The 21457-nt window shown below is 34.4% G+C and overlaps 1 protein-coding gene across 1 annotated transcript in view; it reads right to left on the bottom strand.

Annotated features, from left to right (window-relative positions):
- Positions 1–21457, bottom strand: part of MIPEP (mitochondrial intermediate peptidase) — a 163019-nt gene that overhangs the window by 12805 nt on the left and 128757 nt on the right. The gene's annotated exons all lie outside the window — the stretch shown is intronic.

Below are 21457 nucleotides of genomic sequence, written 5' to 3'. Positions count from 1 at the left end.
CTAGAGTATATTAAAAGAAACCAGGAAAAGAAAGACTTCAATTGACTTAGCAAAAAGAACTATTAGGAGATATTTTTCCCCCTAAAATGTAGCAAGGGGATAAATTGTTTTAAAAAATTGAACAATGGAGGAGTAAGCCTGATATATCATGAATCGGGTTCCACATTCCTACAAATGAATCATTGTGTTTTATGACACATTTACAGAATAGGAGGATATCTAAAAAGAGAAAAGGAAAGTGAAATACAGGTTTATGGGTATACTATTTTATTAGTCTCTCAGCAAGAAGACTACTGAAGAATGGGTAAAGTGGCAAAAAGAGGGTGAAGGGCAAAAAGGAGAAAGAAAGAAGTGGTCTCAATTTAATAATGAGACTGTGTCTAATTAAAGAGAATTCCCATTAATGAAGAGATATTCTGTAATGGGGGGTGGGGATCATATACTGGGTGCATCATGCATGGAGATATTACATAAGAGTGAACACTTCCTCAGAGTGTTTTGTTCTATGAGTAACATCCTCAAGAGAAGGAAAACTGGATTTTCTGAGGCAATTGGCATCCAGAAGAGTAAGAAAATGTAGAGCTAGAGAAGTTGATTTTTTTTTTAAAGGGAAAATAAAATGATCATGGAAAGGGTCAGAAGTAGAATTGGACCTCACAACCTGAGATATGAAGAAATTTTTATCATAGGATGTTTTTCTCTCTTCATTTCTTTCCCATAAAGGGACACTAAGAGTGAAGAACAACAGAAGAAAAAAAAAAAGGCAGGGGGAGAGTATGGGAAAGACCTATAAAGGAAATAATTAATTAGAAGAAGATATTAAAGCTTGGTTATTTTAGAAGCTTTAAATACACAAAGAACACATAGAAGTACAAAACAAAATAAAATATAAATCATAAAGTACAAACCATTTATCAGAGAAACAGTTTACAACAAATAGAAGGCAAACAGAATTAAAGAAAAAAGGATGATAAATCTTTATTTTAAAAATAGTCAAAGAAAAATTCTAAATACAAAGTTGAAGGGAAGAAGAGAGGAGATTGTGAATTAACCATTAACTAAAAGGAAAAAAATAAAAGGAAAATGTGGAAAGAATCACGAATAAATAAATAAATAAAAGAAATTTATAACAAGTACAAAGTAGGGAAGGGATTGACAGAAGTGAAAGGGGGTGGTTAAAGGTAGGAGAAAAGACTCTAAGAGAGAGAGGTTGCCCTATTAAAAAGAATTCATTATAGGTACAAAATACTTAAAAGAAGGGAGAAATCCTAAGTAAAGAGGAAAAAACTAGAAACACAAATGGAGAAAAATATAAATCTAATTCTTACAACTTTAAAAAAGAATGGATAAAATATGGTAATAGAATTAAAGAAAGTGATAGATTGGGGGAAAAAAGGACAAAACTTCACACTGTTTATAAGAAACCCACAAAAAGTAAAAAACATACATAGGATAAAAATTAGTATATGTCAGGTGGTTTTTCAAGCTGTCTATTAATCCTATTAGATAAAGCACAACCTTATTTTCATAATATAACTAGCTAATCTGATAAACTAATGCAGAGATAATTTTTATTATTGATATTTTGATATAGATTGATATTTTTTTAAAAAGGAATGAAAAATGAAAAAAAAGAAGAAACTGGAGTCACCAAAAAAACTGTCGTGTGTGTGTGTGTGTGTGTGTGTGTGTGTGTGTGTGTGTGGTGTGTGTGTGTGTGTGTGTGTGTGTAGGTTAACAAAGCATTGAAAACAAAGCAGAAGCCCATCAATTGGAGATTAGCTACACAAACTGTGCTATGTCAATGTAATGGTATTAATTGCTAAGTGATTTTATCATCGTAAATTAGGTAAAAATTATGAACAAGAAGAATTCATAAAACTATGGGAGGATGTATGAACTGATGCAAAGTTAAATAAGTAGAAGAAGTAGGAAAACAACATGAACAACGAGTATAGCAATGCAAACAGAAAGTACAATAACAAAAGAAATTAAGCTATATCAAAATGCACAATAAATGATGGCATTAAAATGACAAATTAAAAATTTAGGCGCTTAAGTGGCCCAAGAGATACAGTATTGTCCCTATTGTCAGGAAGATGTGAGTTCAACTCCCACTTCCTATAATTACTAGTCATGTGACAATTATGCTATTTAATCTACTTCCTCAGTTTTGTCATCTCTTTAAAAAAAAAAGAATAATAGCACCAACTTCCCAAATGTTGTTGTGAGGATAAAATGAGGTACTATTTGCAAAGCACTTTTCAAATCCTAAAGTTCAATATAAATGCTAAAGCTGAGAAAAATGCAACTTTCTCCCTTCTCTGCAAAAATCGGCTGTGGAGGGAACGAAGGGGGAGAATACTGAATATGTTACCAGAATTTGTTGATGGGTTGGTTAGTTCAACTGGTTTTTTTCTTTCTTTTTACCTATTTTTGTAACATTAGTTGGGGAGAAGGAGATATATTTGGAAATAAATGCGATATTAAAACAAAAATCTGAATAACATTTTAAAGAGAAAATACTGATTGTGAGCATCTCCAAGGTGATAGAGAAGGTTCCAAAATAAAGAGGAAAGAGTAATTTAGGACCAAGTAATAGTAAACAGTAATAAGGCAGGCATCAAAGTTAACTGGGGTGATTAGGATGTGTAAGAGATACTAAGGATAAAAGTTGAAATTCAATCAAATTAACAAAATAGATATGCTACCATGTCTCCTAGGGCTGGCCAAATATGTGTGTGTGTGTTGTTGTGTCAATCACAGTTTGATCTTAAAACCAAGGCCATTACCCAAAGTATTTGCTTGCTACATCTGTTTTTCTATGTATCAAAAATATTTTGGCCCTCAAAATATCTGGAAATATTTCTGTTGTGAAGAATATTTCTGTGTGTGTGTGTATGTGTGTGTGTGTGTGTGTGTGAAGAGTGTCAAAGTACCCAACCATTTTAACTAATTACACTACACAATGAGACTTTTTTATCTTTTGAGTATATTTAATTTTCCATTAATTAATCTGGGAAAAGATAACATATTAAGTAGTGAAAAGTCCACCTACTTTGCATCCCAATGTAACCTAGCTACAATATTATTTTTCTAACAGCAATGTTTTATTTGCCACTGTGCTTCTAAGGACTTTATTCTAAATGCCTAATAAATTTTGGGGAAATGGAGGGCAGAAGAGTGAAGGAATCTTTATAACTCACTTGAAGATTTAATGATATATCCCAGATTATGCACAATGCACAAATACTCTGGGCATGTTATAGCATTTATTTGTGCCTGGGCCTCCACACTCCCCAGGGGTATAAATATTGGCTGAGGCAGCAGGCATCACTTGTCATATGTTAATGCTTATCCATCCCCTAGAAAATTATACTTCATTTAAGAAAAAAAAAAATCAAATGGATCTATTTTCAAAGTAAATAACTTGAAAATAATCACTCCAAATCAGACTCCTGATTTTCATTTAAACTTTTGCATAGATAATTTAATGCAGGATAGTTGTTGTTTTTAATATAAGGATAACACTTTGACACTATATAGTTTGCATTTACTATTTATAAAAACTAAAAAAACCCAAAAACCAAACAAAAACCAACCAAGGGAAAACTATATATCAAGATTCAGATTTGCTGAGGCCTTTTTGAGCCCCAAGGAAGAAAAAAAATATATTAAGTTAAAATATTTTTCCTGTCAATTTTTTAAGAATATAAATGACCTTAACATAATGCCTCCTTTTCCAATCACTCAGCATCCATTTTGTCAATAGTGAAAAGCAATCCAGTTTGTCATCTCAAACAATGACTGTTTATTTAGTTTTCTTTTTACAAATGAATATTATTCCTTTGGTGATAGATAGGAGTTATAGCTAGCTGATTGCTGGCATATATACTATACAAATAACATTCCACTCATTTGGAGCTGGGGAAGTCCACAGAAAGGATATCTTAGTTTGGGAGAGACTTGAAGCAAAAATGTAAAGTAGACAGGACAGAAATGTTAGTGGAATAGCAAGAATGAAATGGCAAAACATAGTAAAAGGTGTAATCTGGGGACAATGTAGTTGTAAAGAACAGCAAAGAACAAGAAAGAAAACATGCCCTGGTCAGATTCACAGAAGTGACTAAAAAGAGCTGAAGCTAACAATTTAAACACCTTCGTTGTTATACTGTTATACTATCCATTGATTGGTATATCTGTGATCTTTAAGTCTAAAGATTACATTCTGCTCTTTTATTTTTTTCATGGGGAGGAGTCAGGACTATGCAGTAGAAGCTAACATTCTCTGCTACAAGGGAGTCATCTGGAAGCCAGGGTCTAACTCTTGTGGGGCAATGATAAAAAAGAAAACAATTCCTCTAATTTCCCATTTAGACACGGGTTCCTAGAATCTCTGCTCCTCTTTACCTCCTTTGTATTCCACCAAGTTCAGGAGAGAGCTCTGATTCCTTAATGAGTTTGACATTTCTTAGCTTGATTGGCCATTTTTATAACAGGTAGAGAATCTCCACATTGCTTTGATCTCCAGAGGTACTGCAGTGAAGCTCTTTATCTGAATGAAGGACTGTCTCTCTTGGCCCACAATTAGAAGATCCACTTCACTCCCTACTTCTCAGAAATCTTCTAGACTTTCTCTATAACAGTGTTGCCTCAAGGCACTTTTCCAACTTCTTCCCCACCCCTCAAGTTCTGAAATCAAAATCAAATTAATTCAACTGTTCCTAAATAGAATTTGTTAATCTATTTTCCTCAGGCTCAGCTCTTTCCCTAACTACTACACTCCTATGTATATTCTTTTTCTCCTTAAAATACAAGCTTGCCGGAAGGTGGGGCCTACTTTGTCCTTTATATTTGGGGGTCTTGAGAAGTTTAGTCTTGAGTGGCAGACCCTTCACTTCAGACCCTTTGCATCTCTCTCAGCTATCTGATGTGCACCTGGCCAAGTGGTACCCTGGTATCCCAAAATAATAAATCTGCTTCCTTCACACACCAAGCTTGAGAGTTGATGCCAATTTTAGCCCAGCCTACAGGAATTTCCACAAGCTAAGTTATTAAGGGAAGGGGGCTATATTCATGGTCAGATGCAATATTTAATGAAGCCTAGCAGGATCACTTTTCAGGCCACTTTATCTTGTATCTGCTCCAACAATCTAAATCAGCTCAAGCTGATTTGAAAGTAAATCCTGAGCCAGGATCTAGAATCAATTTATGAACTCTATCACTGATCCTGTCAATCCAAGTTGGTAGATCCATTGATTGGTTAGCCCAGCACAAAGGAGTTGTTATTGTTTGTCCTTTGTGAAGAAGAGCAATGACATCACAAGTAGTTGAGGAATACTGGAGTTTGGGGGGGGGGGGGAGTGGGAAGTGGTTTTGTGACACTGTTCTTTTGTTTCTTTTCTTCTCCACCTCAATTCCTTTGGTTTCCTTTGTTACTTATTCATATCAGAGTAGCCTAACTGAGAGTGTATCTTAAGGCTCTGGTTGGTCCTTGTAAGTTCTCTACTTTCATCTGACTTAATTTGTTTCCATGGATTTAATTTTTATCTCTAAGCAGATAACTTCCAGATCTGAATATAGCCATCTTTACTCTCTCTATTGAGCTCAGTCCAACATCAACAATTGCTTATGGAGCATTCTGAACTTGATAATCATCTCAAGGTTCCCCTTCCCCTAAACTATACCAATCCATCCTACACACAGCTTCCAAAGTAATTTTCCTGAAATGCACTTAAAGGTCTAATGATATTACTCCCTTATTTCATAAACTCCAGTGGCTCTGTATTATCACTTGGATCAAATATGGACTTCTATTGGGCATTTAAAGCACTTTACATCCTGTGTACGTCCTCTTTCCAGCTGTATTATACATTATTCCTCAGCCCATGCTCCTTATTCTATCTAGACTGGCCTTTTTATGATTCCATATAAATAATATGCCTTCTCCATATCTTTGTACTATCTGTATACCATTTCTGGAATGCTCTCCTACCTCATCTCTACCTCATAGAATTTCGAATTTCCTTCAAGATGAAACTCAAGCACTATGGCATGAAGCTATTTTTGAACCTTCTAGCGCTTCCCTCTCTGCTAATCATTTTCTATTTATTTTGTACAAGCTTATTTATGTACATGTTTTCTTCAAAAGAATGTAACCTATTTAAGAGCAGGAACTAATTTTGTCTTCATATTTGCAATTCTTACCACAGTTCCTGAACACACAGAAAGTTTTTAATAAATGTTTGCTGAATGACTAATTGAAGTTGCAGATCAGGTTTCTCTGAAAATGGAGGAGCCCAGAAAGCAAAACTACCAGATCAAAAAGGCTTGGCATGGTCAGCACAGAACTACTGATCCTGGGTCATGACCAATGCTGCTAACAAATGCCCTGTAGCTGTGGAAAACAGAATGATTTGGGACAGCAGTACTAAATCCTCTATGGTGCTGCTTCAGGTTACATGAATATGGTCCTGGTAGGGCTAATCCTATTAGAAAATCTACAAGGGTTAAGTCTCAGTTCCTGAAGGATCAGAAGAAAGAAGTACAAAGATTAGTTAAGAGAAAATGAAACATTAAATTCAAATCAAAGGGGAAATCAAAGAATGCAGAAGAATAAGATGGTAATATTAAGATAATGAAAACCAACAGATTAACAAGAAACAGTTGTAGGGCCAGAGTTTAGAAAATTAAGTTAACATGCAATTTACTCTGAGTGAGGTAAGTATAGTAATGTCACCTTTAAGAATGGTCATTTGTTGCTATCTTACTATATATATATATTTTTTTTTCTGTGAAAAAAATTCAGTTTTGGACAGCTTTTTGTTGCTCCTGATATCTTGTTCATGGAAAACATATTTCTCTGAATAGCCGGACACTAAGATACATTTTATGGGGAGAATAAAAGAATTGCATCTTTAATGCTGATCATTTAATAATGATAATTCACAACTAGCTCTGAGATTTTGGTGACGGCCTAATATATATGGACACTAGGACTTTTAATTTTCTTTTTATTTAGTTATGCGAAGGGACAAATGAAGGACAAATAGAGTATGATACTTCTATAAGCAAACAACTGTAAATCTGTTTAAAACCTTAATTTTTTTTTTATGGTGTAGAAATTCTTTTAGAAATCAGTTTTCAGGAACTCTTTCTAAAGCAATTTAAAACAATGTTGATTGTCTCTCTTTGAGGCTCTGCTCTCCCTACAAAGACTTTCTTCCCTTTGTTTTTCTAGCAAGGAGAAAATTTATCTCCACTTCCCTTCCTTTGGCAATAATGGTGGAACAGCATAACACTGGGGAAATCACTTTGTCTACCTGAGGGCTAAGTCCTGGGAATCTTGCTTGTCTTGCAGTTTTCTTCTTTAAATAGAGGCCAATGACTAATTTAATAGCCATTTTCAGCCTTGGCACTTTCCTTTTGGGTTAAGTTGCTGGGTTTGAGACTGGATCCTGGGACGATAAGCTAACCAAAGAGAGGAGAGTATCTCAGCAATGAGCTAAGTTTATGGTGAGCCAAGATCATTCTTTGGTCAAGAGCTCAAATTAGCCTTTGCTGACAAAGAGATCCAAATCTTAAATCCCTCTGATATTGTATCAGTCCTTTCAGTGAGAAATGGAATATGATTTTGATGACATCTTTTCAAACAAAAGAAAGATGAAAGCTATTAATCAAATATGCTCAAATCTACAGATACTAGTAATCAGAGAGATATTATGCCTCTGAGCTGCATCATCACTAATGTTTGAAATATATGTTATCTATATTGGATGGTTCTATATAAAGAATGGGGAAAACAGATCTTATATACTATGTGTACTAATCTATACATAGGCATATACACACCCATTTATATGGCACATATACATATTCCACATATGAATGTGCATATATAGAGATGTATGTACACACACACTTACCCATACAAACACATATGCACACATATAAGTAGCTAGATGGTACAGAGAATAGAGCGCTAGGCTTGGACTCAGGAAGACTCATCTTCCCGAGTTCAAATCTAAGACAAGGTGATTTTACCAATGTCATGCTGTGTCTATTCTAAAGCATCTGACTCAGACACTGCTTGTGTAAAACTGGGCAAATCACTTAACCCTATTTGCCTCACTTCCTCATCAGTAAATATGATAAAGAAGGAAATGGCAAACCACTCCAGTATTTTTGTTAAGAAAATATCAAATAAGATTACAAAGAGTCGGATATGACTGAAAAATTACTGCAGAAAAATGCAGAAATATTTTGTTGTTGAGTTTATTCACTGAGCTATCTAGTTGTGCCCTGCACACATATACATATGTTTATATATAAAACCGCCCTTTCATTTTTAAAAATAACTTGATAATAAAAAGGTATCTGTTTTCTATAGAATCCCTAGCTTCCTTCAAATGCCAGCTTAGATGCTACCTACTACCTGAAGTCTTTCTTAATTTCCAGAAATATTAATACTCTCTTCCTCTTGAATTCACATTGGGGTATACTTTGTACTTACTAATCTGTGTACTTGATCTATTTTTTCCAGGGAATTGCAAAGTTCCAGAGGATAAAACTATTTTACTTTTATATTTGTATCTCCAGCAGCCTGGAACATAGTGTTTAATAAGTGTTGAATTTAACTAGGATTAATATAATATTTGGTGTCTTTTAATTGCAGCAAACAAAATTTAGACTTTCAAGAAATCTTTGCAAAAGATATCTTATGCAAGTTTGATATCTATATATTGTTATTTTTTCAATATTCACTATCTTTTATTTCATTTCTAAATTTCAGAGGATAGTGACCGACTAAAATGTTTCCCTTTTAATATATTAATGGAGAGCAATGCCAAGTCATATTTATTCATTATGACTCTACAAATATTTAGAAAAATTATTTCACAGAGTGAAAAAATTGCTAATTGCTGGGAATGTCTTCTTTTATAACTATTATATGGAGAAATTAAGAGAATGATTGATAACAAAAAGGAATGAAGGATTATCAAAAACAATTTTAAAAAGTATAATGACTAAGCAAACTTTTCTCATTGGAAAAAAATATTATAATGGACAGAGTGCTGGGTTTAGAAATAAGAAAACTCATCTTTCTGAGTTTAAATCTGGCCTTAAATCTGACTATTAGCTTTGTGGTCCCAGGCAAGTCACTTAATCTTGTTTACCTCAGTTTCCTTATATCTGCAAAATGAGCTGGAAAAGGAAATGGCAAACTACTCCAGTATCTTTGTCAAGAAAATTCCAAATGGGGTCATTAAGAGTCAGACACAACTGAAAATGACTGAATAACAACATTTAACTCCATCGCTATAATTCCTCTCTTTTTGTTTCTAATGCAGAAGAAAAGAAGTAAAGAAATAAGTCTTTTAAACTGAGAAGGAAACTATAAAATCAAAGTAATTTTTTTTTTATTTGCCAGGCAGAGGAAATAACCTGTAGTTGAAGCAGAAAAAAAAAATTGATAATTGAGAATAGACTACTAGGAATCAAATAATGAATAAGCATTTATTAAATGGGTACCATTTGTCAGGCACTGTACTAAGTGTTAGGGATATAAGCATAAAAAATGAAATAATATCTACTAAAAAGGAGCTTACATCCTAATGGGGAAGACATAATACAAATAATTATAAAGAGGATAAGTACAAATAAATACATAGAAGTTAAATGCAAGATTGTTTGGAATGGAGGGCATTAGCAGTTGAAAGAAATCTGGAAAAAAGCCAAGATACAGAGAAGGATTCTCTGAGGCAGAGGTGAAGAAGGAATACATTCTAAGCATGGAGAGAGCCAGTGGAAAAGTACAGAGATAGGAGATGCAAAGAAAACATATCAGTCAGGTTGGAGGGAGTGATAATGAAATAGGAAAGACAGTATGAAATCAGGATATATAGTTCTTTAAAAGCTAATCAGAGGTATATATTTGAGTTTTGAAGCAATAGGAAAATGCTGGAATTGAGTAAGTGAAGTCACATGGTTAGATCTGGGCTTTGCAAGAATGGAGGATGTTAAGAGACTTGAAGCAAAGAGACTAATTATGAGTGTTGCAATAATCTAGGAGAGACTTATTCTGATATAATCAAAATTTTCTATTTTGTGATCGATAATGATCTCTAGTTCTTCTTTAGTCACAAAATCTTCCTCCACAAATCTGAGAGGTAAACTATCCTATGTTCCTCTAATTTATTTATAAACTTGTTCTTTATGCCTAGGTCATGAACCCATTTTGATCTTATCTTGGTGTACGGTATTAAGTGTGGGTCCATGCCTAGTTGAGAATCTTATTCTGATGTGCCCAATCCATCTTGAGAAGAGGTTGTGACTTCAAGACAAAGATTCAGAAAAAAACAATAAGTATTCTGATTAGATCTGAAAATAAAACCCGAGTAAGATGAAGTAAAAAAATCATACTAAGTATTAGTTAATTCTTTATTAATTTAAAGGCAACAAATTTACTTATTTTACCTAGCACTCTATTGCTACCAAATCACAAACTCTTGAACAATCCTGCTATAAGAGGATTGTGAAATCTCCTATGACTCAGTAACAGAGGTCTGGGCCAAAATCTGAAGGTTTGATCTTGAATCTGCTAACCATCTGTTTTAATAAGCTGAACCCCAAATTCTCCATGGTTAACATATTCTCAGCCCCTTCATCTAAGCTTCCCATTCCTGTGATACTAAAAATATGGTGCCCTCTTCCCCCCCCAAAAAAAAATCAAGCTCCCCTTCCCATGCCAGTTGTAATCTCATTTCTTCCCACTTAATCCACAATGTTCCACTCCATACTAATCTACCCTTTCTTTCTTCAGTACTTCTTCAGAAGTACTTTCTTCAGTACATTACACAATGTAAAAACTTGTATTCATCTTAAACTTTTCCTTTTATCAGGCCTTTCATCTGTTGGAACTAGTTGAAACTGAGTCCTTCCAGATAATATAGCATCCCTAGACACCCTTTTCAGCACTGGTTGTATTTTCATTCATACTTCTCACTTAATTATCCTTCTAGCTCCCCTTTGACACTTCCCTACTCTCCACTATTCCCACCATTCAGTACCTCTCCCTTGGAGGTTCATTTAATCCAATTTTTTATCCAATTCAGATTCTGGTAGCTATTATTTACAAATTCCCCATGATAGTCTTCCTTCCTTTTTCAACTAATTCAATTACCCGTTCACAGTCTTTCTTTCTACCCACCTAATGTTCTTGTTCTAGGGGATTTAAACATAAATGTTGATGTTCTCTCACCTACCTTAACTTCTCAGTATTTTAGTATTCTCAATTATTATGACTTTACACCTCTGTTCTACTTTAGCTACATGAAGTGATATGGACATAGCTTTGATCCTAAAAACCATCAAGTTTAAGATAACTGCATAACCTTTTATATTTCCATTTTTTCCAATTCCTAACACATCCAAATCCTGTTCCTTATCCTCATAGTAGTTTTCAGTTTCTTTATACTTCAGTACTGTATAGGTCATCACCTGTCCATATCCTCCACCCTTTCTAATCTTGACCTATAGCAGAACCAACTCAATATTATGCTATCCTCTACGTGTGAAACTCTTGTTCTCTTGTCTTATCACTGATCATACTGTGCTAATTCCCAATATTGCATTACTCCCACCATCTACCTCCTTTGTTCCTACTCATTTGCTACCAAACAGAAACAGAGATCCTAAAAGTTTGATGATTGAGCCTACTATAGTGTGATGCTAGCTAAACTCAACTGGGCCCTCACTGCAGCAAAGCATTACTACTATATCCCCTTCCTCCCCACTAATTCCTTACCTCCTTCACTAGAGCAGCTATTCTGAACCTTTTCTTCTCTCCTCAAGTCTCCTAATGTCATACTCCAATCCCTCTTGCTGCTTAGGATGTCACCTTACACTTCACCAAAAACAAAAACAACAAGAAGGAAAAGCCCCACAACTGAGGTTGTTCACTTTTCTCCTTTTCTTCATTTCACATCCCTCTGACATCATCTTCGGCCAAGTTCTTTTTCTTTCCAGTCTCAGATGATGAGTCATCTTTTCTCCAAATGGCCTTCTCCTCTAAGACTATCTTCCTTCTATCCTGTATTTATCTAAGGCATACTGATTTATTTATTTTGGCTCATTCATTGAGGGCAAAGAATGATTTTGCTTTTTCTTGTCAAAGTACCTGGCATGAAGTAAGTACTTAATAAATGATTGGTTGGTTGAATTTCTTAAAATTATTGTACTATATAGGTATTAATTTTTTAAAAAAAATTAACCATTAGTTGTTTTAAAGGACTTCTATTTATTTAAAAACATTAAGGGGTCAAAAATGTTAATTTCATAGCTGAGAAAGTAAAAACTACATAATAAGACTATTTGGACATAACTAAAATACTGGAACATAACTAAAGAAGCATGGTTTATTTTAATTGCAGGCAAAGAAACTAAAAGAAAAAAATAAACAGCCTCTTGAATGAATTCATAACTCTAAACATACAAAGTGATGCTAGTAGAGATATGTTGCTGTTGTTTTTTTTAATCACAAGGACATATTACAGTAGTTGATCAGAGACGAGACAAAGAAAACTACAGGACAGTTGCTGGAAAGCATTAAGAAAATCATAAATGCAAAAGTAGCAAATGAGCAGGGACAAAGAATATCAAACAGTGGTGTAAAAGGCCACAGATAGTGGGGGAACTCTGGGTAAGATATAAGACCCTTCAGCTCAGAAGGAACTTGTTTGCTACCAATGTTTGGTTTGGCTCTCATCTTCTTTTGGTGCCTCTCACTCTTCCCGAGAACTCAAGGAGGACATGACCACCTGTGTTCTACTTGAAGCAAGGGATACTTTGCTGTAAAGATGAATTTACATATCAATAGCAGTGTGCTATGGTGATGTAATGGTTCTACAGTTGGCACATGCTCAGTGAGCTGTAATGATGTAATCATAAGAGCTGAGATGACTTGAAATAGAAGGACTCCATCTTTGACCATCCTCATGGGTCTCCTGCCTTCTTCATTCCTCCATTAAAACCAAGGCTTGGGCTGGTGCCGAGATCCTCCAAAGAGCTAGTCTGGATGGTATACTTTGGGGTACCCCAATTTGGAGGCTCTAGAAAACTCACTACACAGTGGCAAATTTTTAACTCCTATGGTATCATTATGGAAAATATAAAGTGCCCTCTCCCACTTTTTATGAGGCAAATTGGGCTTAAGTGACTTGCCCAGGATCACACAGCTAGGAAGAATTAAGTGTCTGAGGCCACATTTGAACTTAGGTCTTCCTAACTTCAGGACTGGTACTCAATGTATTAAACCATCTAGCTGCCCAAGTTTTCTCCTTCAAAGGATTTTAAGAAAAGAAAAAAAAATTGCTTTCTGGAACTGTTGACATTAGCTAACAAGATTGGAATAGGGATATAATTTCAATAAACTTAGCGGGATCTTATATTTCTATACCTTTTATACATAGAAAACTATGTGACTTTAAGAGATGGTCTTCAGTGGAATATCATTTGTGAAAAGCCATCTGTCCCCTTCTCATTGCTTTACCAAAGGTGATGTCAATCTTATATAGATTGTTTACATAAGGATTTTATGGAGCTGGAAAGGTAAGTATGTGGTCACTAATTTTTGATAACTTCTTGGTCACTTTTTTGGGGTAATAAAGTGTGTGATTTTCTCTCCTTCAAGCATTTGGTATCTCCTCCTCATTTTAAATTAATCCCTCAATATCCTCAAAATTGTACTTATTCCAGCATGGACTTCCTCTTCTTTCCATTTTGATTATATAAAATTGAAAAGGTTTTTTCAAAAACAAAACTGAACTAGTTACATTACAAGGGAAATAAGTAACTAGGAAAAAAAAATCTTTCCTGAAAGTTGCTCTCATAATTTGATAGTCAAGATATATAAAGAAGTGATTCAAATATTATAAGAACAACAGTCATTTCCCAAAAGATAAATTGGTCAAAGGATGTAAAAATGCAGTTTTCAAAGGAAGAAATTCCAGTTATCAACAGCCATAAGAAAAAAGAGCTCCAAATATCTAAAAAAAGAAATGAAAATTAAGAGATTTTACCTTGTATCCAGATTGAGAACGATTAAAAAAACAACCAATTATTCAAGAACCTACCAGAAAAGAGAAACATCAAAGTCTTGTTGGGAGAGCTATGAAATTGTACAGCTATTTTGAAAATAATTTGGAACTGGTATAGAATGAAATAAACAGAATCAGAAAAACAAATTATATCACAACAACAGTGTAAAAAACTGAAGATCTTTGATCAATACAATGAGCAACCACCCTTCCAGGGAACTAATTATGATGCATGCTACAATTTTTGACAGAGGTGATGGACTATTCAAGGTGTAAAATGAAGCATTAATTTTTTAAATGGCCAATGTGAGAATTTATTTTGCTGGAATGTACATATTTGTTATAAGGGGTTTTCTTTTGCTGTTTTTTCCAGTGGAGTAGTAGGGACAGGCAATTTACCCAAGGGGTTGGCAAAAAACAACAACAACAACAAAAAAAACCCGAGGGTTACAGAAAGAAGTTCAAAAGTAAACAAAGACAAACAGGACAGCTTTGAAATTTATATGCTTTGTTTATTATATGCACCTGAAAAGCAAGCTGGATGTAATAAGAGATTTATAGGTTCATATACCTGACCTACTTTGTATACAGAATACCCATTTTCTTCGGTGATTAAGTTCAGAATTAAAAAACAAAGTTTGCTGTCCAGACTATGATGTGCAATTTGATTGGTACATATATCTTGGATAGATTTGCTGTATGGACAATGAGCTGAGCCAGCAACTGAAGGGACAGAGGAGAGGAGAGGAGTTAATTGCTTTGAGGAAGCTGTGAAGGACTTTCAATGGCTTAGTTTCCATCAGAAAAAAACACCTTTTAAAAAAATACAAGTATCTCTCCAATGATACTTTATGGCTCTTTTAAAGAATTATAGTTGAATAGTAATCTAGTGTTTGACAAATCCAAAAAGACCCTCACTTTTGGGAAAAGAACTCATTATTTGAAATTTAGGAAATTTAGAATTTAGTATGGCAGAAACTAGGCATTGACCTACAACTAACAACCCATACTAAGATAAGGTCGAAATGGGTTCATAATTTAGAAATAAAGAGTGATATTAAAAGCAAATTAGAGGAAAAGGATAGTTTACCTCTCAGATCTATGGAGAAAGAAAGAATTTGTGGCCTAAGAAGAACTGGAGTACATTATGGAATACAAAATAGATAATTTTGATTACAAGAATTCAAGCTATTCTCCAATTAGAAGAAAAGGATAATTTACCTCTCAGATCTATGGAGAAAGAAGGAATTTGTGACCTAAGAAGAACTGGAATACATTATTGAATACAAAATAGATAATTTTGATTACAAGAATTCAAGCTATTCTCCAACTGATAAATGATCAAAGGATATGAACAGACAACTTTCAAATGAAAAAACTGAAACCATTTCTAGTCATATGAAAAGATGTTCTAAATCACTATTATTTATTTAGATCAGAGAAATGCAAATTAAGACAACTCTGGGATACCACTCACATTGGTTAAGATGAGAGGAAAAGATAATGATAAATATTGGAGGCGATGTGGGAAAACTGGGACACTAATACATTGTTGATGGAGCTGTGAACTCATTCAATCTTTCTGGAGAGCAATTTGGAACTATGCCCAAAGGGCAATCAAACTGTGCATATCCTTTGATCTAGCAGTGTTTTTACTGGGTCTGTATCCCAAAGAGATCATAAAGGAGGGAAAAGGACCCACATGTGCAAAAATGTTTGTGGTAGTCCTTTTTGTAGTGGCAAGGAATTGGAAACTGAGTGGATGCCCATCAGTTGGAGAATTGCTGAGTAAGTTATGGTATATGAATGTTATGGAATATTATTATTCTATAAGAAATTATCAGCAGGATCATTTCAAAGAAGCCTGGAGAGACTTACATGAACTGATGCTAAATGAAGTGAGTAGAACCAGGAGATCATGATATACAGCAACAGCAAGATTATATGATGCTCAATTCTGATGGAAATGGCTCTTTTCAACAATAAGATAATTAAAAGCAGTTCCAATGATCCTGTGAAGAGAGCCACCTACACCAAAGTAAGGACTATGGAACTGAGTGTGAATCACAACATATTATTTTCACTCTTTTTGTTGTTTGTTTGCATTTTGTTTTCTTTCTCACTTTTTTTTTTCCTTTTTGATCTGATTTTTCTTGTGCAGCATTTTAATTGTGGAAATATGTATAGAAGAATTGCACATGTTTAACATATATTGGATTACTTGTTATTTAGGGCAGAGGGTGAGAGGAAAAAATTTGTAACACAAGGTTTTGCAAGGGTGAATGTAGAAAATCATCCATGCATATGTTTTGAAAATAAGTAGCTTTAATAAAAAAATAATAATAATCAAAGTTGAGGATTATGTTTTGTTGTTGTTGTTGTTTGTCCTTCATTCTTGAAAAACATCATGACATCAGAGAGTTGATACCATGACATGTAAATGAATTGGATTTAAGTAGGGGAGGACCATGCAAAGTTACCAATCTCACTTTCTCCTCCAGAGCCATCTGCATCTAGTAGATTAAGATAACTGGAGATGGCCCTGGATAAAATAGGACACCTTGTCTTTTTTAAGTTAAAGTCTTCAAGAGATCTCAGTTAGACTAAGGCTGCACCCATTCAATGATTAAGACTGGGTAGCAGTTGAGGCAAAGAATCTCTTCTTTCAACTAGTCCAAAAAAATCTAAATAAATGAACGAATGTATGAATCTGGGGGGAGGGAGGAAGAAAAAGATTAGATATTGGATAATGGAGAGATATATGGAGGGTGTAAACAGACTTTTTAACTTAATAACCAGTAAATGAAAAATTGCACAAAAGTTATTAAAGAACTCATCCAAAACTTAATAATCAGATATGATAGTAGGCCAATCAAGTGGTTAAAGGAATAACTATACATGTACCCCACTCGCAAGTATATAACATCCAGAGATACAAAGAAAGTTGAGCATATGTGGACTCCTTGTACAGTAATTACAGGAAGAAATGAACAAGAAGCATATAGGACTAAATGGTATGGATTAAGTCTTTATTTTTTGTGGTATTCTCGTCTTTAAAATATAATGGTTCTCTCTGGGAGCAGGTTTCTTGGGGAGGTTTTCTGGAGGCAGCCTTAGTTTCAGTTAAAGTAATAATCACCCCAAATGCAGCCAGGTGCTAAAAGTTCAGCTCTTTTATTGCTTCCTCTAAAATAGCCCAGTTAGTTTTCTTGGTGGCCTATCTCTCTGCTTGATTCCAAGAGCTCCCTCCGAATGTCTCCAAATCCAAAGGTTTGTCCTTCAGCCTCCAGCCTGAAGGTGAAAGTTGGAATGAATCTGACTCCACCTCCGAGAGTGGGCTTGTGGGCTTCTATATCTCCCAGAGTGCTCCTCTCTGACTCTTGGCAATGTTCCGAACTAACTAACTGACTGAGTCTGTCAGCTTCTTATATATGATCTCCCAAAGGTTGACTCCTCCTCTGAGAGAGTGGGATTATGGGTTTCTGACTTGTGACTCTCCCAAAAGTGTGAACTCCAATGAGTACTTAAATGCATTAGTGAGCTAGTACCATGCTAAATTAGATAATTATTATCTCTATCAACTCTAATGAGTTAACATTTTGTAAGGATTCCACCTGAGATATATAGGTATATAAAGCAAATGTATATTGATAATAAATCATAATTTTGCAACCCCACATTCAATCACACAACTCCATATGGGGTCATGAGCTTTGGTGTGGATGGGGTTGTGTTCTTCGTCCCTGGCAATATTACCCACATCACTGAGACCAGAGATACAATACAGTTACTGAAGTATAAATAGACTATGTAAGAGTTCATATAAGAACACTAAAAGCAAAGGTAAAAAGCATCATAGGAATGTGAACATATTCTCCAGAGATTGTAAAAGAGCATTATGATGACTGTGTAGAAGAAATTGAGAAAGTCTCGTCTTTGGTGGCAATAAGTCAATTTAGTAGAAGGCTGCTTATTTTTGAGAATTCTGCTAATTACTATTTCTTTAGGCAATTTTTAATTGAAACTTTGACAAGTCATTACTTTCTTGCACTATTTCTTGACTGCTTTTTGGCTACAAAGACTTTTTTTTTTCCTTAAAAAAAAAAAAAAAAAAGGAAAAGACTGTAGCAATAAAGTTGCTTGACATTTTAAAATGACCTCTTGGAATGCTAACATCTTGGACTTTAACCTTTCCCCCTCCCCAATAAAATCCCTTGTTCAAAGGGTGAGAGCATAAGGAATGCTGTAACCAGGGACATAAATGGAAAAGTGAACTACTGTGTGATATTCATTTAGCTGTAGTGAGGAGGTTTTCATCAGAAACACAATGTCCAAATATGACTTAAAACTTACTATTAAATTTTAAAGTAAACTTAAAAAATGATAAAAAGACATTCTGTTGACATTAGGAAAGTTCTAATGTGAATGGAAACTTGATATGAAATTCTGTGGCTCATAAGTGAAAAATTTGTTTGAATTCGATACAGCAAATCTTTGCTGACAATATCACATGACTGCTAAGCACCTCATTGTAGATGAGGTATAATCATGGTTTCTACCTTAAAAAAATTTACAATATAAATAAAGACAAATTCATAATTAACTTAAATTTAAGATAGAATTTATAAGTACAAAAGTAAAGAGTAAGCAAAGTACCCCAGACATGCTTGATTTCTTTAAATCTGAAGTAAAGACAGGTTCTAAAACAAAAGGTGAATTATACACTAAAAAGGGTTCAATTCTAGAAGACAAGAATGGCAGATTCACTGGATTTAGTCAAGGAGATCTTCATTTGGTCAGGGCAATTCTGGGTTTCTTAAGTGTTTCAGCATCATCTCAATTCCAGTTCAGTGTGCTCATAAATTCAGCACCCCTTTATACTCAGACTAATTTAGGGACTGTTGTGATGAAAACAAACTAATCTGCTCATTCCTATCCTTTCCTGTCTCCTTGGAGGGGAAAAGTTGAAAAAAATGTGGTTTATCATCATCAGAAAAGAGCTTTTTCATATTCTATACAATTTACTGAGTGACCACACACACTAGGAACTAGGAATTCAAAGTCCAAAATGAAATGGTCCTTTTCCTCAAAGAATTTACATTGTATTGGAGGGGAAACAACACAAACACAGGTAAACCCATACCATTATATGCAGAGTAATACAAAGTACAAAATAATTTCAAGATTAGGAAAAGAGAATCAACAACTAGAGAGATGAGGAAACACCTCTTCTAATGTGGATTTAAGTTGTACTTTGATAAGAACTATAGTTTTTACAAAGTAGAAGTGATGAGGAAGGTAATATTAACACGGGAAACAGGCTATGCAAAGGTCTAGAGGCAGTAGATAGAATAAGGTACATAAGGCTAATAAAAGCTATCTTCTGTTCCCCCTGGCCTCTAAGGGGGAGGTAACTCCCCCACAGCCTTGTACCTTCAAAGATCAGATTTTTCTCTCACAACAGATTTCTCTTTCTATTGACTCTCTTTCTCCACTGTTTTGCCTTTGTACAAGTCTCCAACCCTCAAAGTCAAGCTCATCCCCTCTCATTTCTACATTTCAGATGGTTTACTTTCTTTATTTTTCAATTCACTCATAAAGCCTTTTCTCCATGATTGTTTATGTTCTCTTTCTCCTCAAATATTCCTAAAGCATTTTTTCCTAATTTCTTCTGCATTCCCTAATTTTATAAGACACATCTGTTAAATACTCCCAAGTAATGGAAGCTTCTTGAAGGTAAGGGCTATTTCAATTTTGTTTTTGTAGCCTCAGAATCTAGCACAGTGCTCTGTAGATAGTAAGTGGTTATGAAATATATGCTAAGCTTAATTAAAACATGTTCAGCTCCCCAATACGCCATTAGCCATTTGCTGAAGTTATTCCTTCTCCATTATCTTTGTGAATGTGCATGTCTGGAAAGACTCCTTCCACATCTCTGCCTAAGGAAATTCTTCCCTTCCTTCAAGAACCAGCTGTAGGTTCCACTTCTTTTCTATCCCATTTCCCCAGTGATTCTTTCCTGAAGAAGTTTTTCATTCCTCTGTTTAATGTACATGCATTTTACCTGAAATTTTGTTTCATCTACACATTTCATTTCTTTTTCTTCTTGATGCTTTAAGTTTGGAGTCTAAGTTGGGTTACATTTTTGTGTCCTCAATACATCTAATAATAGTCTTATATTTAGCAAATGTGAAATAAATATTTATTGAAATAAACTAGAATGAAATCTTGCCTCAGATCCAGAAGTGGGTCTGTCTGTAATCAAGAAGCTCTAAATTCAAATCCAGTCTCAGCCACAAACATTTATTAGCTATGTGACCATGGACAAGTATCCAGAGAGAAAAATAGATTTAGTTCTTTTAAAAAATGTCTGGTAGTAATCTAGATTATTGGAATTTTCTTTAAGATTTGGGTTTTTTTTTTTTTTTTTTGTCAAAGTAGGTATAGAATAAATGTAAATTAGAAAATTATTGAGTACATTGAAGATTTGAAATTTGAAAGCCAAATGCCACAGTTGTTGCAAGGAAACAGATTTCCTTGGCCAAAAGCAGAATCACCACAGGGAAATTTTTAGAATGGTATTCAAATTAGAAAAAAATATAGCAGAACTTGAAATGTGCCTTTACTTTTATTCTATAACTAACAATAAAACATTTAGAGTGATTATTGTGAGAAATTTTACAGCATATTAGGGCAATAAGAGCTAACCTTTTTTTTTTTTTTTTCTTTTTTTTAAAGGCAATTGGGGTTAAGTGACTTGCCAAGAGTCACACAGCTAGCAAGTGTTAATGAACTCAGGTCTTCCGACTTCAGGGCTGGGGCTCCTAGCAGCCCCACCAATAGCTAATTTTAAGTAACATTTTAATGGATTTTATAAGACTTTAAGACTGAAGCTCTAGTTCTGGTTATATTATTATAAAAATAGTTAATTTAAAGTCAAAACAGGCATTATAGTGTGACATAAGTTTTAATTATGTTCTAAATTTCCACTGGGGAAATGGCATAATTTAGTATTGAGGGACTTTTGACAAGCATGTAATATTCAAGTTTTTGCTATAAAAATATATTGCAAACAAGAGCTTTTTTGTTTAACAAGCACAGTGTGAACTACTGTATTTTAAATCATCATACTTAGAATTGTATGTATATTTTGTTTGCTTCACAGCAAGATATAGAACACAACTGTTTCCAAAGAACTAAAAAAGGTTATCACAGAGAGGCCAAAGGAGAAGGATATGTTGGGTAGGAGCACATTCTACCATATTATCAATGGGAAACTTGGAAGAACAGTAACAAAAGATGTCATAAAGAAAATATATGATGGAAAGAGAAAATGTGCTGGTCCTGTAAACTGAGAAAAA

The sequence above is a fragment of the Antechinus flavipes genome, chromosome 3 (assembly GCF_016432865.1).
Source record: "Antechinus flavipes isolate AdamAnt ecotype Samford, QLD, Australia chromosome 3, AdamAnt_v2, whole genome shotgun sequence".
In the NCBI taxonomy this organism is placed as follows: Eukaryota; Metazoa; Chordata; class Mammalia; order Dasyuromorphia; family Dasyuridae; genus Antechinus; species Antechinus flavipes.
Note: the sequence above shows the minus strand (reverse complement) of the source record. Positions and strands in the feature narration are given on the sequence as shown.